Source organism: Symphalangus syndactylus, chromosome 23 (assembly GCF_028878055.3).
Source record: "Symphalangus syndactylus isolate Jambi chromosome 23, NHGRI_mSymSyn1-v2.1_pri, whole genome shotgun sequence".
Classification (NCBI taxonomy): domain Eukaryota; kingdom Metazoa; phylum Chordata; class Mammalia; order Primates; family Hylobatidae; genus Symphalangus; species Symphalangus syndactylus.
The window spans coordinates 14,289,531-14,306,356 of record NC_072445.2 but is presented as its reverse complement, the minus strand read 5'-3'; the positions used below and the strand labels follow the sequence as shown (position 1 = coordinate 14,306,356).

The 16,826-nt window shown below is 50.9% G+C and overlaps 1 long non-coding RNA gene across 4 annotated transcripts in view; it reads left to right on the top strand.

Moving 5' to 3' along the window:
• Positions 1-14,662, top strand: part of LOC129472988 (uncharacterized) — a 31,160-nt gene extending 16,498 nt beyond the window's left edge. For all 4 annotated transcript variants that reach the window (XR_008654167.2, XR_010119087.1, XR_008654166.2 and 1 more), the window contains exons 3-4: positions 12,872-13,013; positions 14,256-14,662. This is a non-coding gene — a long non-coding RNA (uncharacterized lncRNA). The remainder of the gene's footprint in view (positions 1-12,871; positions 13,014-14,255) is intronic.
• The last annotated feature ends 2,164 nt before the right edge of the window (positions 14,663-16,826 follow it).

Here is a 16,826-nt window from a genome sequence, read left to right as displayed (position 1 = left end):
AGCCCGGGATCAGTAGGTATGGGGGTACACATGCTCTTGAGCACACAGCAGCTGTCATATCAGGGAGCCTGGCTCCAGACCCCTCTGTAAATATCCCATGGCTGGGCCCTGCCCATCACCCCACCCAGGCCTCCTCAAATGAGGAGCTAAAGCTGCCCCATGGGGCCAAAATGCAGAGGGTGGGGATAATGAGCCACTGGCCTTCTAGAACCTGGCATGGTCCCTGAGTCAGCCATGACACAGGCAGGGAAGGAGGGTGGGGCTGGGACAAAGCTGGATCTCAAGGGAGTTAGATTTGTTCAGCTTAGGGGAGGGGAGCAGAGGAGATGTTCTAAGATGTGGCTTTACCAAATGTTTCAAGGACACGGAGGGACCAAGCAATGGCACCTGTGATGAAAGATTGAAGCCCAGGAGGTGGGGCGCCTGCAAATCTCACTTGACGATTCTAAGGCTCCACAAAAAGGAAGGTTCTTAGCAATCTAGATGGGGCTTCATGGGTAGGAAAGGGAGAAACTGGTGCTTCTTTACACAACTTCTGCTAAGCACCTCATATGTGCTATGATAACTAATCCTCACTAAGCCCATGACACAAAGACTCATGTTTTAGATGAACAAGCTAAGATATAAAAAGGTTAAACAAGAGACATCCAAGGTCACAGTCCTAATAAGGGACAGGGCTGAGTAAGCCTTCAGTGAATATATTCTCCTACCCCAGTATGAAACCCAGAAAAGTCCTTAATATCCCAAGTCATGGATCCTAACACATGGGCCATGAACTTCAGAAGACAGAGCCCAGCAGCAATGTGAGGGAGATGTAGAAATCAAAACAACTCACATTTAGTAACTTGCTGAATGCTAGACACTCTTCCCCATGTTGTGAGAAATGAAAGAACATAGCCCCATGACTTTGAGGTCTTTACAAGCCTCCCTGAAGAACCAGCTTCTCGAGCTGACAGACAGGCATGTTTTCACAAATTTACCAGGTACCTGTGACTCTGAGGAACACACCGCCTGGGCAAGGATGGATTGGCCAGAAAATCACTCAGTCCAAGGTGGTTCTTACAGCCAGGAGAATTCACGGGTGCTCTTAGTGGTTCTCAGACCTGCTTGTCTCTTTATTAAAGCTCAACTAATGCCTTGAAGGGGAAGAAATTAGCTTGCCATCCAGTTAAGAATGACTGTTGTGGCCTGGCACAGTGGCTCACGCCTGTAATCCAAGCACTTTGGGAGGACGAGGTGGGAGGATTACGAGGTCAGGCGTCCGAGACCAGCCTGGCCAATATGGTGAAACCCCGTCTCTACTAAAAATACAAAAATTAGCTGGGTGTGGTGGCACGCGCCTGTTGTCCCAGCTACTCAGGAGGCTGAAGCAGAAGAATCGCCTGAACCTGGAGGCAGAGGTTGCAGTGAGCAGAGATTGTGCCACTGCACTCCAGCCTGGGCAACAAAGCAAGACTCCTTCAAAAAAAAAAAAAAAAGAATGACTGTTTTTTCTGAGGACCAAGGAGGCCTGAGGAGGGAGCAAACTCCTTTGGAGTCTGGGGGATGTGGTTGTGTGAGCTTGTGGGGGAGGGCAAACAGTGTGGGCTATAGGGTGGTGGCCTGGGGAGAACAAGAAGGTCCTTCAGCAGCCTAGATAGGGAGAAGCTGCTTGTCTCTTCATGAGTGAGGAAAGTGGGGTTTTATTCTATGACCTCAGTTCCTTAATTTGTAAAATGGCATTGGAGAAAGATCTAGCTCAGGGGGTTGTATATTTATAAACTGTGAAGTGCTAAAGTAATTAAATGCATAACACAGACTTGGAGAAGTGGAAGTGCTAACGGCCTCCATTATATTAATTATATGCATCACTGAGCACATTGTAATCAATGGCAGCATATTAATGATAACATTGGGCATATTGGGTTCTAGAATCACTGAACTGGCACAGCAAGTATTTCAGAGGCCATCCAGCCTGGTCTTCCTTATCTGATGTTAGAATTCTCTGTAAGATATTTGTGCTAAGGAGTACCAATATTTTCCTCAGTAATACTGGACATGTTGGATATCAGAGTTCATCCGGCCTGGGAGAGTGTGTAATCTTGCCTGTCCCCCATGAGGCTTCCCCAGGTTGACCAGATCCACTCTTGCCCTCCTAGATCCCTGAGCACAGACAGATTTGGCATCCAGAGTGGGCTGTGGTCATCATCTGAATGGAGAAACCAGCTATGAGTCAGAGCTTAGACTGGAGAAAATTTCTAAGGAGGTGGGGCCAGCTGCTTACTTCCCCCAGGCCCAGCAGGAAATTGAGCCTCACTGTCCCAAATGTGAACTGAAAGGCATCCAAGAGCTCTTGATATAACTTCAGACATAAACAACATAAGCAAAGGGTCCCAATTCCCTGGGAGTCACCTCCCCACCCACATGAGGATGGCACTGCTGCCACAGTCATCTGTGACCCAAGAGTCATCCTTTCCACCATTCTTGGTACAATCACCAAGAAACCACACCAGAGAAACCACACCCCATAGCTCTCCCCAGCCTTGCCCAGTGTGCCAGTGGTGAAGAAGCCATTCCTTAGTGTTCTAGAACCCCCTCTGCAAAACGTAATTATGCATAAGAAGATGGCCCCCACTCCCAGCACATCACAGCTCTGCTCTAGGGAGCCTGCAGGGTGACAGGAGGCCATCGCTCCTCTAGGGGAGATGGGAGTCCCTCCCTTTTATTCTCATCCCCCTTCTGTCTCAGGTACAGTCCATCTGGTTGTGGTGGAAAGTAACAATAAACTCTTGTCTTAATCCTCTTCACCCCGAAGTACAACTTCAAGCAGTAAGAAATACAATATAAAACCTTCATTCAAGAACCCTGTTCTCCCCGTCCTGATGCAAGGGTGGCTCTGTTGGAGCAAGAGTGGCTGCCCAGGCCCTTTGAACCATGGGAGAATATGTTCTGAGGTCAACTTCAAGACAGGGCTGGCAGTACTGGGACACTTGGCTGAGAAACAGGGGAGCTGCCCAGGTGAAGAGCTTCCCCTCATGGATGTAAATGGAGGGCCACAGCTGAGCTGCAAGAAGGGAAGGAAAGGAAAGGAAGGAGCAAGGAGGATGGGGGCACACTTTCTCCTCATACTGGGATTCCAGCTCACATCCCAGTCCTTCTCAGTGAGCAGTCATGAGAACCTCACCCTGAGAAAGGAGGCAGCAGTGGGGCTTTTCTCTAGGTGCCCTAGCTCTCCCTCACCACTGAAGTTGGAGACTAGACAACTTGGGTGGTGGAGGGGCAGAAACATAGGCCCCAGGTCCTATAAGCAGATCCCTCTACAGATACCTGGGGCTCAGATGGTATAAGACAGGAAGGAGGGAGCCTGGGTAGGGTCAGGTGGTGGCTCCCCACAATTAGAAAATGTCGCTTTTCTGCATGCATTTCTTCAGATGGGCGAGGTGGTCTCCTGCCCTGTGTTCTTGCTTGACCAATAATCACAGGCTTTGATTCTTGTGAAAGAACAAGAAAGTCAGGAGACATCTGGAAGAAAGGCAGCAGCAGGAAGAGCAACACAGATGCAATATAGTGTCAGGTACAGCCCGGCTTACTGTCCCCAGCTAGGCAGCAAGGTCAACTAGCCTGCCTCACAGAAACCAGCAGAATGGGGCACTGTGATTGTGATCATTTTTTTTTATTGTATTGAGAACACTTAACTTGAGATCTGCTCCCTTAACAAGTTTTTAAGTGTACAATAAGGTATTGTTAACTATGACAATGTACAACAACATTGTACAGCAGATTTCTAGAATGTATTCACCTTGCATAACTGAAACTGTGTACCTACTGAATAGCAACTCTCCATCTCCCCCTCCTCCCAGTCCCTGGCAACCACCGTTCCACTCTCTGCTTCTGTGAGTTTGACTATTTTAGATACTTCATATAAGTGAAATCCAGTAATCCCACTCCTGGGTATTCATCCAAAAGAATTAAAATCAGGATCTCAAACATGCACTTCCATGTTGATTGCATTATCCACAACAGCCAAGATGTGGAGGCAACCTTGCTGTTCATTAACGAAGGAGCGGTTTAAGAAAAGTGGAATACACATGCAACGGAGTAAAATTCAGCCTTAGCAAAGAAGGAAATCCTGCCATATGCAACAACATGGGGGGTGGTGAGGGCTTTCACTAGAGGTAGGGGTGGAGAAGGAAGCTTCTTAGGGTAGTTTAAGGAGGTAGGAAGCAACATCACAGTTTGGCCACATCTCCTTCCTGTAGGAAATACAAAATCCAAAGAGACACAAAGAGAAGAAAGAAAGAAAATATAGCAAACATTCTAATGCCATCTTTGCTATTGGACTTGTACACTGTGCTGGACGCTTTACTGCCATTTCTCATTTCACCCTCAGAATAACCTCTGAAGAGGTCATTGTAGTTCCCATTTCACAGACAAGTTCTCTGGGCTGGTAGGGGGCCTGGGTAGGATGGTTATTCATGAGCTGATAAGGAGAATCTCAGGCCACCACAGTGGGTGCTCTCAGGACCATTCCAAGGCTTTCTGGCTAGGAGTCCAGGGGAACATCACCCGGGGCTAGGGAAGAGCTTTTGGAACCAAGAGCTCCAAAGGCTGGGATTGCCCAAGAGGACAAGGGGGAGGGGCATGTTGGGCACCTTGCAATGAGGTGATTCCAGACGCAGGCACCCTGGCTCGCCAAATGTCTCGGAGGGCTTGGGCTCCACAGGCCCTCTGCTATGGAGAGCTTTTCTCAGCCCTTTCCACCGACTACATGATTCTAGGAATCTTCTTCTGTGGAAGCAGGAGCTTTGGGAATCTGCTGGGCTGAGGAGGTAGTCCTCATCCAGCTCCATGCCACTAGTGACAGCTCCAGAGTTTTGCTCTCACCAACACCCCCATGCTTCTGCTCTGTAAAGATATCATATTTACATATTTACCTTCTTGCCCCTCCTACTGTGTGAACCACACTCACATGTGCACACACGAAGGCTTTGAGCAGCATTGAAATTGATCAAGCCTGAGTACCATAGAACAAGTGTCCTATCTGCTAGAGTTTGGCTGTACCTTGACCTCAGATATCTGCCATTCCGAATGGAATGCCCAGCTCTGGGCAGGCACTGGATGAGAACAACCGTAAGCTGAGGCATCTGCTTCTCCCTCTTCCTCCACCTCCATGTCAAGGGCATCCCCTCATTACAAACTGGGCCTGGGGTGGGAGTATAAGGCAGGGGGCAGGGAACTGGGAAGCCCCCTCCACCCCATCTGATTTCAGACCTGCCTCCTCAGCGCCCCATGTCTGACCCAGCTATATTTAGCGAGCTTAATTCAGTAACTAGAGCAACTGGTCTAGCGCCGTCCCCTTCCAAGGACTCTGAAGGGGCCAGTTTCTCACACCTTTTAATCGTCTTCCATTTCTCCAGGCAACCAACACAAAAGGCCTGGACCAGGTGGTGGAGATGCTGGGGCTCCTACACAGAGGCTCTATTTTCTGTTTTGCATTCTTCCAGGCCGGGTAATTATGGATCTGTCCTCAGAGGAGTTCTGTTTCTTAGCATCGGCTGCTAGAAAGCCCATTTATGTCAGTCTGGCCTCACCACTTCTATCAGTGTTACACTGCAGAGGACTGTATCACTGACTTGGCGTCTGCCTGTGGTCTAATGTGAATGCATTCCCATGCACACGCCAGCGTGCAGTGTGTGCGCATGTGAGTGTGTGTGCATATTGGTTTGTGAATAGAGCACTCCTTGATCAATCAGTCTTTATTGCATGCCCACTTTGTGCCAAGCCAAGGTGTTACAGATGAAAGTGCACAATAGTGAAGGAGAGGGGCAGAATCACTGCGCACATTGCAGTTTTCGTTGTGGTGGAATCAGTAAACCAACAGATAAGGTCATTTGAGGTAGTGAGGAATGCTGATGGAATTACAGCAGATCGATGCCCAGTAAATGAAGGGTAGGTGAGGGTGGGGGTGGCCACAGTCGCTACTTTAGACGGGGTTGTCAGGCAAGGCCCCACTGAGTAGACAGGATGAGCTGGAGGTGGAGCCTTCCGGGCAGAGGAAACAGCAAAGTCAGAAGCCTTGTGGGGAATGGGCTTGGTGTGTTTGTAGCTGGAGAGAAGAGGCTGGGGGTGGGGGAAGATTGGTAAGATCTGAGGTCAGAAATGGAGATGTCTGCAGGGTTCAAGGAGTCAGAACTCAATTCCCTCCTGTGTCACTTACTAGCTGTGTGACCTTGAGGGAGTTATTGAAACTCTCTGGGCCTCTGAGGGGTAATGACAGTACTTCCTTTAGAGAGCATTATGGCGATGATGGAATGGGTTCACATACGTAAAGGGCTTAGCACAATAGCTGGCATATACATCAGCTGTGGTTTTTTTTAAATAAGTATTTGCTATTGTGATCAGCCTTCTTGTTATTACAAGAAAGGAGCTTAAATTTGAAGAAGAGTCTGTTTGTCTGCTGGAACAAGTTTTGGAAATTATCAGAGACCTGAATTTTACTCCCTGGTGTGTCTTCAAGTCCCTAGGTGTCCAGTTCCCTTAAGGCATTACCAAGACAATCCTTTGAGACCCTAGTTTAGTGTCCAGCACAGGAGGTGTCTCCTAAGGGAGGGGGTCTTAATTAGTGGATGGTGTCCTTACCCAAAAAGAGTGAGTTCCAAACTCATCCAGAAGAGCAGCCTAGGAAGCTAAAGTTCAAATGACTCATCTGTTCACTTCCAGCAGGGAAAGAAGGTGACTGAAGCAGGGAGAGGGAGGGAGGCATGGGCCTGGAAGAGACAGGACAGCAGGACGTGATGCCCAGAGCCTTTTCTCTCGGCTTTGGCCTCGTACAACTATGGGGATGCCTGGTGAGGATGAAGGCTGGAGGGCACGGGGTCTAGTAGGTGCTGGTTCGGGGCAGTCTTCTGCCTCATTTGTCATCAATGAAGAAGTCAGTTGAGATAATTGATAAGATCTTTCCTAGTTAACCCCACTCAAAACATCCATTGGAGGCTGAGCTGGTTAGTGAGTTAGGGGATAAAAGGAAAGAATTTGGAGATGAGGACCTTTTGAGCACAATACACCTTGAATTTTTGGATTGTGGTAGCCTTGGGGATAAAGTGTTCGGTTTCACCTTTGCAAGCTGGAGGTGCAGAAGGAGATGGTATTTGTGGTCCTCCAAGCTAGATTGCCATCAGACCCTTGAGTCTGCAGGCTTGGCCAGGATTTCCATCTGACATCCCTGCCCTTCTCCCCAACTACATGGAGAGAGGCAGTGACAAGTTCTGCATCTTTACAAGCACACATGCATACCCTACAAGGCACGGGCTTCTGAAAATTTACAGAGAAATCGCATTTTTGTAAATCAAATTCCATTTTCAATGCACTTTGTTTTCTTATTACTGAAAGAAGCCCTGCTGCAAATCCTTTTGTGAAGCAAATATCTCTTTCCCCATAAATATCTCCTCCATATTTAGGCTGTTTTTTTTTTTTTTTAATTTTTTTGAGATGGAGTCTCGCTCTGTCATCCGGGCTGGAGTGCAGTGGCACGATCTGAGCTCACTACAACCTCCGCCTCCCAGGTTCAAGAGATTCTCCTACCTCAGCCTCCCGAGTAGCTGGGACTATAGGTGCGAACCGCCACCCCCAGCTAACTTTTGTATTTTTAGTAGAGACAGGGTTTCACCATGTTGGGTAAGACGGTCTCGATCTCTTGACCTCGTGATTCACCCACCTCGGCCTCTCAAAGTGCTGGGACTACAGGCGTGAGCCACCGTTCCCAACCTATTTAGGCTCTTAAAGTATGGGAGCCCCTCTCTGTTCAACTGAGTGTATGTGTGTGTGAGAGAGTGTGAAAGGGCTTGTGTGTCAGTGTGTACATGTGTGTAAGTGTGAGAGTGTGTGTGTGAGAGAATGTGTGAGTGTGAGTGTATGGCCAGTATGAGAGTGTATGTGAATGTGTGTGAGAGAGAATGAGAGTGTGTCAGTGTGCATGTATGTGTGGGAGTGTGTATCCGTGGGTATGTGTGTGTGTGTCAGTGTGTATATGTGTGTGTCAGCATGTCAGTGCATATGCATATGTGTGTCAGTGTGTGTATGTGTGTGTCAGTGGGTACATCTGAGTGTGAGAGGGTGTGAAAGAATGTGTCAGTGTGTGTGATGTGTGTCAGTGTGTATGTGTACATCAGTGTATGTATATGTGTGAGGCTATGTGAATGTGAGCATGTGTCAGTGCATATTTGTGTATCTGTGTGTGTGTCACTGTATGTGTGTGTCAGTGCACGTGTGTCAGTGTGCATGTGCTTGTGTTAGTGAGTCAGTGTATGTAAGTGAATGTGTGTATGTGTGTGTGTCAGTGCATATGTGTGTGTCAATGTAGGAGTTTGTCAGTGTGGTGTGTTAGTGTGTATATATGTATGTGTGTCAGTTTACATGTGTGTCAGTGTATGCACGGGTGTGCATCAATGTGTGTGTGGGCATGTGTGTGTGTGTGTCTGTGTATGTGAGTGTGTCAGTGCATATGTATGTCAGTGTGCATGTGTATGCAAGAGCAATTGTGTGTCAGTGTGTCAGTGTGTGTGTGTGTGTCAGTGCATGTGTGTGTGTGTCAGTGTGCATGTGTGAGTGTGCCAGTGTGTATGCAGGAGTGTGTCTGTGTGTATGTGTGTGAGTGTGTCAGTGTGCATGTGTGAGTGTGCCAGTGTGTATGCAGGAGTGTGTCTGTGTGTATGTGTGTGAGTGTGTCAGTGTGTATGTGTGTGAGTGTGTCAGTGTGTGTGTGTGTGTTGAGTGTGTCTGTGCATGTGTGTGTGCCAGTGTGGGTACAAGAGTGGGTGTCAGTGTGCACATGGGAGTGTGAGAGTGTGTGCATTTGCATTCACTCTGGCACATGAAAGGGTTTATGAATGCACGGTGCTTTTCTCCTCTCCTGGCCTCGCTGTGGTATGCTGCTGGAGAGAGACACTGTCCAAGCACGGGGCCGACCCGGCGTGGTTCAGCCCTCCATTTGGGCACGCCATCCTTTGTTCCTGGCCTCTGACTGCTGCTCCATGTGGGAGTTGTCCCGGGGGCCACGTTAGAAGCAGGCACAGAGGAAACAGAATCGTTTCAGGAAAATGGAAATTGTGCATGCCTCTTGGATTGAGCCAGGGAAGGGGAGGCAGATGTGAGAGTGTAGAAGGGGTTGACTGGGGATTCTCCCGGAATTCATTCATGAGATTGCATTCTACAATCAATTATTCATCAGAGAAGATCCAGGGAACTACTGTTGTTTGCTTCCTGCCTGTCTGAAGGATGAGGACTGTACCCTTAACAGTTGTCGATTTAACTGCTGGGGAGAGCGGCTTGACTTCCGCTGGAAAGGCACTGCCACTTGTCTCACCGCCCACCCACACCACTGAGCTCTGCGTGGGGAAGGGTCCCTTTCAGTCTCCAGCCTTCTGCAGGCTGGTGCAGGAGCCAGCCAAAGAGCCTCTGGAAAGATTCCTTCATCACTTATTAATGATCCCCGGCCTTGTCCCTGAAATAATTAGTGTTGGGATATTTTCCTGTCACGCAGTTAATTGCCATCTGTACTGCTTACCATGCCAGGGCACTGGGTAGCAATCTGGGGGCCCGTGGAGGGCTGTGGGGATGGGGCCTGAGTCATGGTGTTGGCTGCCACAGCCGGGGTGGGAGGTGGAGAGAGGGAGCTTTCAGTGGGGTGTGGGAGGTGCCGGGGCTCTGAGCAGCTTCATCCCTCAGTTCACAGTCAAAGTGTTAAGAACCAGCTTCTCCCCTGGCAGGGGGAGAGGGAGGGAGCTGGCGTCCTGGAAGACAGCAAGGTTCTCACCACAACAGACACCCACAGGATGCCTGGGAACCAGTTTGTCTCAGGAACATCTGGATTCAGGATCTGAAGCCCTGTGTACTAGCCCTCTGTCTGGTTCCCTAGAAGCAGGGTTTGAGAGGAGATTCCAGCGTGTGGTTTGTTGAGTGAGTGCTTGCAGGAGAAGCTGGGAGGGATCGTGGGGCATGATGGGGAAGCAGAAGGGTCCAGGCAAAGACGCCACTTCAGGGGAGGCCTAGCTGGGCCCAAACACACAGGGGCTTTGGGGCAGGTACGGCGCATGGAGTTTGGTCTCCCCGAAGACAAGAGAGTGGCTTTTCTGTCTCTACAGCAGTCAGGCCTTAGCTAAAGGCTATTCCCAGGGGAGGGGCTATGGTAGAGGGCTTAACCTCCAAAGCATCTCCCAGGGAAGTGGCTCCTGCTGGCTAAGGCGATGTGGAGGAGAAGGGTACAGTTATGAGCTGTCAGCAGCCAACACTGCAGCAGCTTGGAGTGAGCGCCCAGCTGGTAAAGGACATCTGGGTGGGACACCAACAGCCTCTGATCCCCCCTTCCTAGCTGCTCTGAGGCTCTGTTTCCTTCCACGTCAAAGGGGGTTCAACAGCCTTCCCTCGCTCTATTGCAATGCAGAAGGGTAACAAACCGAGAGGGTGTGGCAAGGATCTTGTAACTGTAGTGTGTTGTGTAAATGCCAGCTAGTATCACTACACTTATTCCCGTGCTGCTTAGTGGAAGAAATGCCCAGATTTCACTTTACGTGGAGCACAAACCACAGATGCTTGGCTGGATTTTTTAAGGCTTCTCTCTCCCACGCCCTTCTCCCCTGGCCTGGGCTCCTTCCGTTAGACAAATGTCCCTTTGACATGGCATTATTCTCTGGGATAACTTAGAAAGGACGTGGAGGGGATTACTTTTCAGTTCTGGGTCATGAGAGCTAGAGTGAGTCTCCTTTTTAGGTGCTCTTAGACCAGAGCAGGGGAGACGGGTAAGGGACAGACTGAGGGCCAAGCACAGGGGCCTCAGCAGGAGGGCTCTTCCCATCCTCATCCATTTTGTAACCACCCTCAACCCCCAGAGGGGACAATGAATACAGAGGAAGGGCCCCTCCCCAACCCTGCTGAGCCCCTTTCCTATCCCCTGCCCCTTCCCCCAGCACACAGGAAAAAGGGGGGCTGCCACCAAAGGCAGCCCCTGTGGGCTGAGCAACGTTGATCCTGGCCATTCCCGGGAGGAGAGGAAATTGCTGGGGAGGCAGTGGAGGAGGCTGGAGGAGAGCTGTCCCTGCAGTGACAGGCCTGTGGGGAGGAGGGGAGGAGGCAGGCAGTGTCAGCAAGCCTCTGACTAGCTGAGGCTGAGACTGCCAGGTCAGAACCGCTGACCTGCTGGGCCGACCTGCTGTTTGTCAGGCCTTCAACAGGGGGAACACAGTGACACTTGGGTGCTGCTTTCTTCTTCAAGGAAAGGACTGTGGTGTTTGAGCCAGATCCTTGCCCCCACCCCCTCTGCCCCCCCCCCCCCGTGTTGAGCCCTGTGTCCCTGTGCTTTGTTGTGCCTGGGTGTCCGAGGAAGATGTTTTCCTGCCTGCCCTTTCCTGGTGGGGAAAGCTTTCGGGTCCACCCCTAGGACACAGCATACAAGCCTGGTCCTCTCTCGAACTGAGAAAATCCAGAAAATGGCTGGGCTTGGGAAAAAATGCATTTTGGTTGTCAGTGGCCAGAATGTGGGATTATTTCTGGGGAAACAACTAGGTTTTACTTTACAGGGTGCAAGCATGTGTGTGTGTGTGTGTGTGTGTGTGCGTGTGTGTGTGTGTGTGCGTGTGTTCCCATAGACACAGCTGTCTATTGAGGACCAGGTCACACTGCACCCTTATCCCAGGAATCAGACCCCTGCCCAGAGCAGAGGGCCCTGGACACTCAGCAAGGACACGTCTGATCCAGGACATCTTTGACCTCACCGCTGTTGGCCCAGCATAAGGCAGGAAGGAGAAGTGAGCTTGGCAGAGCCTCTGCCTTCAGGGTCTGGAGTCTGGGTTTACTCAGGGGAATCACGTGGGGGATCAGGTCTAAGGTGGTTTGGGTAAGGGAGACAGTGCAAAGCTCACCAAAATGGTCAAGGAAGGCTGCATGGAGGAGGTGAGGCTTGAAATAAATGCAACATTTGAATTGGGAGGGAAGAAGAGAGTGTGTGTGTAAGGAAAATGTTTGTGTCAGCTAAAGTGTGGAGGCAGGAAGAAGAGAGGGCAGCCTGGCTGGGAGAAAATCATTCCAGAATAAACGATGATGATGATGACGATGATGATGATGATGGTAATCCTTATCATTATCAGAGCTAATACTAATTGACCACCTACTGTGCACCAGGCACCATTCTCAGAGCTTTACAGATTAGCTTATTTAATCCTTACAATTCCACGGGTAGATACTATTATCATTTCCAATTTTACATGGTTTTTGTGTTGCCATAAAGGAATACCTGAGACTGAGTAATTTATTAAAAAAAAAAAAAGTTTAATCTGCTCACAGTTCTGCAGGCTACACAGGAAGCACGACTCAGTATCTGCTCCTGGTGAGGCCTCAGGGAGCTTTTACTCTTGGTGGAAGATGAAGCAGGAACAGGCGTGTCACATGGCGAGAGAGAGAGCGAGAGAGAGAACGGGGAGGTCCCACACACTTTTAAACAACCAGATCTCACATGCCCTCAGAGCGAGAACTCACTAATTACCACAAGAAGGGCACCAGGCCATTCATGAGAGATCAGTCCCCATGATCCAAACACCTCCCACCAGGCCCCACCGCCAACACTGGGGATCACATTTCAACATGAGATATGGAGGGGACAAACATCCAAACCATATCATGGGAAGAAACTCAGGCCCAGAGTAGATAATTAATGGGCACAAGGTCACATAGCCAGTGAGTGGCCAGACCAGGATTTGAACCTGAACAGCCTGGCCCTGGAGCTTCTGCTGCTATCGGATAGACCTTTCTAGATAAGCTAGCACACACTGAGTCCTTATTATGTGTCAGGCACCATTCTGAGCCTTTTATTCATGGAGTCTTCATTATTAATTCCATTTTACAGATAAGAAAACTGAGACACAGAAAAGTCACACAAGATTATCCAGGTCAACACAGAGAACAGTGGAACCGGCACCTGACCCCAAGCAGGCGGAGACTTCGTGACCACACCACACTGCCACAGGGAACAGGCAGGGAAAACAATGGTAAGTGGAAGCTGTGGACATGTCCCCAGGCATTGGGAACTCTGGTGGGTTTTGATCGCCAGCAGGGAGCAGGGACATGGGGAGGAGGCACACAGCCGGGGCGGGTGCCAACAGCCACGGAGGAGCCGTCTGAGGCTGGGGTTGGGATGGGGAGAGGGCTTGCCTCCTCTGTGGCTCCTGTGGCCTAGTTTCCTGGCAGCCGCCAGGTAGTGGGACCTGGCAAGCAGGTTATAAATATCCTGGGCTGACAGCAAGGCCTTCATACTGACACTGATGCGGATTAAGCTGAATGTGCAGCTCAAGGTCATTGGCATGGCTATAGCTTTGCTTTGGGAGAGGTCTAGTTGAGGCAGTGCTAAGGAGGGGACAGCAGGGAGGCTGGGGTCTGAGCCCCTAGGTCCAGCTCAGCACAGACAGTGGCTTTTCCTCTCGTGTGGCCTGAGTGCTTCACTTCTGCCCTTACCACGTCTCTCACCCCAGCCTCCTCTGTCCTCCCCAAGCCTGCCCTCCATGGGTTTTCCCAGCCCACTCAAGCCAGAAGTCAGTGGTGGGGGATGCGCTGGGCAGGGGGGCAGCCCCTGGCCTTTCCTGCCTTCTGCTTCAGTCACCCCTCCTCCCTCAGCACCTATCTCTGCCCACGTTTCCAGAGGAGAGTTGGACAGTGACTCTGGGTTGACTCAGCACAGCTGCAGCTCCCTGAGGACTGTGTGTACGTGTATGTGTGCGTGTGTGTGTATGTGTGTGTGTGTGTGTGTGTGTGTCCATGTCCACTCTGCTTATAAATAAAGACACTTAGAAATCTCAGAACCTCACAGCTGGACGAGACCCCCAGGTGAATGTGCTCTGGGAATGTGGCTCAGAGACATTCTGTGTTTACAGCTAGAGCACAGGCATCTGAGTCCCAAGCCAGCCTCCAGCGGAGCCAGCCTTTGGATTGGTTCCATCCCAAAAAAGCCCCAGGAAGGCCCAGGAGCTATGCTGGGGTTAGGAGGACCTCAGCTGAAGGAGCTGGGTGTGGGCTGGGGAATGGAGGGGGCTGGTCCTCCACCCGGCGAAGGGACAGAGGCTGTGTGGGGCGATGCAACAGAGGCAGGAGTCAGCGCCAGCCACAGGCTTGGGTGGGGCTACAGCAGGCCGGGACTGCGGGCCAGCTGGGGTCTGAGTGAGTTCTGGGCTGTGCTGGGTATTGTCTACCAGCATTCAGCATTATTTCATATCCTTTATGTTCCCTCTATATCACAGGGGCTAGCAGGACAAAAATGACATTTCCCAGAGTTTCTTGCTGCCTGGATCTGGCTGCAGTTTCAGTTTTGCCAACAAGAGGCATTTCCATGAGCTCTGGACAGTGGCAGGGAGGCAGAGGCGCTCCTCTGCAGTGTGGTGGACGGTCCGCGGGCTCCTGCCAACGTGAGGATCTGCAGCAACTGGTATATCCATGGTCTTGTCACCAGCTTCCTGAATGCGGGGCAGCTGGAGCCACACTAGTGGTCCTTGCAGGGGCAGCAGCTGTCTCCTGGTCTCAGGCTCACAGCTGTGGGGATGTGACCTTAAGCCAAAAGCCTAGCAGTGGTCCTGACCTTCATTTGTCTAGGCCCTCTGATCACTCTATAAGTCGCTATTTCCCTTATTAAATCTCTTTCTGCTGGATACTTTGGGTGTTTCTACTTTCTACACAGAAAGCTGATTGATATATAGGACACGGCTGGGACAGGAGGATGCTGGGCTGAACAAAGGAGGGGCCTGGCCCTGATTCAGAGGCCAAGGAAGACTCTGACACTGGTGTCTGTGATGAGGATGTGATGTGGTTGAGAAAAACTGCAAGCTTCAGGGTCAGAGGCTCTCGGGGTAGGCAGGGACAGACCGTCAGCTGGGCTTCAGTGACCCGCTGTGGACGCTGGAGGGGAGCATTGCAGAAATCCCAGCAGGTCCTTTCAAAGGTGACCTAGAACTGCCCTCGTGCAGAAACCAAGGGCTGCTCCCCTGCAGAGAGTTGAAGATGGGTAAACAAATCCAGGCCACGGCTCACGCAGAGCCTGGGGTCCAGCTGGGTCAGCCTGTGGGGCCAATTCTAGTACATGCAGGGGAGGACAGATGAGCAGCCCCTTTAAAGGAGGCCAGCTGGAAAAGTGCAGAGTATCAAGAATTTCCTGGGGAAAGTGCCCAGGCTGCCTTGGCCCTGTGGGGTGCATCTCCACTATCTCCCAGCCCCCAGAGCAGTTCACCCTGAAAAGAGGAGATGCTGCAGCAACCCAGAGGGGCTCTGAGGTGAGGGCCCAGCCCTTGGTCCTGGCATGCCTGCCCAGCTGAGCCCTGCGCCCAAGAGAAAGGAGAGGCTGAGGCTGCTGCAAAGGTGCCAAGTTCCTGCTGGACCTGCATCTGAGCACCACACATTCCCCCTACAGAAAGATCAAAATAAAAGAGACTGTCTGCGGCTCAATGACTGGGGGTAATGGAATTAGGCGTGATCTGTGCTGTACCTGGCTCTTAGCTCCTGACTGCATCCGACTGGCGGAGGCATCATTTGCTGAGTATTGCTGCCTGCCCAGTGACATACAGGCACTACCCCACTTAATCTTAAGAGGAATTATCCTCATCCCACTGGTCTAAATGAGGAAACTGAAACTCAGAGAGGTTGAGGAAGTTGCCAGCCATCACAGAGCTAGTTAGTGGAGGAGCTGGGATTTGAACTCAGTCTGCCTAGATTGGAGCCACAGATCTAACCACTGAGTGTACTGCCAAAAGGAGCAGGGTGCCTTCTGGGCCCCCTCCTTGAGAGTCTGGGAGCCCAAGTCAGCACCACCTCTGACCTTCCTTCAGCCCCCCACCCAACCTCTCCTCCCCAGCTTCCTCTCCAGTCACCCTTCTGACCTGCGCCTGGCAGATGAGGAGTTAATGTAGAAACGGAGGGCTTTGCTCTCCTCTTCTGGCCTGGCTTGATGGGTGCTGGGTGTTTTTTAATCCTTCTTTCCTTTATTTCAGTTTAAGCTGGTAATTGTCATGCTGCTCCCGTATCATCCACTGACATTTAAGTCCCAGCTCTTTCTAAATAAGGAGCGGATTGGCCTCAGCTTGTGCCATGGGGAGGGGTAGTGTCAGGCCTTCCTGGCAGTGTGAGGGGCACCGTCCCTGGCTCTTGGACTTCCTTGAATCAAGGAGGAAAGGAAAGGCTCCCAGCTGTGGCGTTTCTCACAGGTTTTAGAGACTCAGAGCCGCCCTGGAATGATCTGAAGGGGAAGTGCGGCTACTCTGGTCCTGATTAACCCTCAGCTTAGAGTTTCACCCTTCCAGCCCACTTTTGTCTTGGAGGTGGCAAACTGGGGACCCATAACCAAATGTTTTGTTTTGCCAACGTAATGTTTCACAATTCTGAATACACTGTTCTCAAATTCTTTCCAGTCCTCACCACTCCCCACGGTTCTAGCTTGCTAACTTGCGAATAGTGCCATCTCCAAACTTCTTTCTTATACATGCAAGTGACCCTGGGAAAGGTAGAACCTACGAATCACACCTCGTGGGAACTAATTTACTTACAGCCACCCTCACAGGACTCCAGTTGACTGAGGCTCTCGGGGGTTGGGGGTTGGGGGTGGGCGGTGGTCATTGTGGACTACAGCAGGGCAGCAGGAAGGGGAGATGGGACCTAGGCGAGGAGAGGTGGGAGATTCTTGGCCAAGGTCACCAGTTTTCCAGGCTGGCTTCCATGGGACAGCTGCCAGCCACCACTTTTTGAGCATCCACCATAAGCCCAGAATTGTACTGGATGCTTCGGAGACATCATCTAAACCCATTTTCTGAGGTGGGGCTATTATCCTT